A 1,840-nucleotide genomic window follows, 5' to 3' on the forward strand; every position below is an offset into this window, starting at 1 on the left:
TATGGAGACCATATAAATAATCAATAGTTTCAATAAGAAAGAGTATCAAAAGATTACATTGTTTTCCCCAACAACAATAGGATTTAGTTTACCATCCTCATGGAGAAACTAGGTGAAGAATGGAATGAAAGAGATACAAACCCTAAAAAGGAGAAAAGGAGATCTGTCACCATCTCCAAATCTACCCCAAAGGGGTGAAAAGTGTGTTTTTGTGCCTAAGCCATCAAAAGATACAAACTCTAAGACGTTCTGGCCTTTAAATAGGGCATAAAAATGACATAAAACAAGTCCAAGCCCAAACAGATCATAAAAAATAACATAAAACAGGTTTAGGCCCATCTGACAACCGCTCGGCGCCCAATTTCACCGTCGGGCGGTTTCCCTCAAGCCGCAGAACCGCCCGGTGCCACGATCAACCGCCTGGCGCTGGTCAACTGCGTTCTGGTTGACTGCTTGACTTTTCCTAGTTGACTGGTTGACTTTTCTGGTTGACTGGTTGACTTTTCTGCATATCATCAACCTTTCTTTCCTTTTCTTGAGTCTAAGACCTTCATCTTCAACTCCATTCTTTACTTTTCTCAAATTAGCTACAAAACAATGCAAAATAAGCATAAAATCGCTAAAAACAGCTTTTGACTCTCTTCATACTCATTTATTGAGTTTTCCTTGATTCTAAGCTTATTCTGAGTAGTAAAGGGTGTAATTTGGTCCAAATTGACATATGAAAATAACTGTTTTTCAATCTTCATCAACACCCCAAACTTAGAATTTTGCTTGTCCTCAAGCAAAACAAAACAAAATAACACACAGGACAAAACTTGGCTTTATATTGTTTCATCCAATGCCTCAACAATCCCGAGGTACATGACAAAACCACTCAATTCAATATCCTTAGTGAAATTCAAAATGAGATGCATGCATGCTTTCAATCCAGAGATTACACAATAGATGTTCTACATTATGAATGATCAATCCACTAAGCAAAAATGTACTCATGAAAATTAACAAATCATACCAAGCAAGTGTTTCACTCAATCCCTCAAGTGTTTAAGGTGACACTCCACTCTCTATTGTTCACAAGTTACATGAAACAAAATTGTCATTCATCTCAAACAACCAACATCTTTACATGCGAATGTCATCAAAAGGACTTTTCCAAGGCTTGTAATGAGGTTGGGCTAACAAGAAAAATTGGTTTTTCCAGAATGCAAAATCCTTAAGTAAAGAGAGCTAACAACATACTCAATATTCAAACACAACTCTCTCACCAATCTCTCTCATTCCCAACTTTTCCTTTTTCTTTTGCATTGAGCTCTTCTTCATGCTTTTCTTCTTTTCTTTTCTTTTTCTCATGAATTTTTCTTTTCACATTATTTGAGCTCAATGCTTTTCATTTGCTTTTTTTTTTCAATTTTCCCCCGTTCAACCCCAAACTTGAACCTTTTCATCACATACAATTAAGCTCATCCCAACTCAAGGTAAAGAATTTCAAAACAAGGGTTCACATACTGTTTAAGGCTAAGGTTCAAAAAGGGTTTAATAATTCAAGCACTTTGGGTGAAAATTTGGCTAGAGAAGGGTTTTCAAAAATGGCCTTGATCATATGACATTCACATGCAATTCAATCGATCATCAAGATTAAGGCAATATCATCCATGTTTTCCTGTGAACAATACATGCAACAATAAAAACTCTGGAGCTCAAAATCTCACACACATGCTTCCTCACAAAAAATTCATTCATACACCCTNCCTAGCATCATGACCACAATCATAAATTCATCACACATCTATTTCCTGGATATCATCATGCATTACAACTCAATTCTCATCCACATTAA

The sequence above is a fragment of the Vigna radiata genome, chromosome 8 (genome assembly GCF_000741045.1).
Source record: "Vigna radiata var. radiata cultivar VC1973A chromosome 8, Vradiata_ver6, whole genome shotgun sequence".
NCBI classification, from domain to species: Eukaryota; Viridiplantae; Streptophyta; class Magnoliopsida; order Fabales; family Fabaceae; genus Vigna; species Vigna radiata.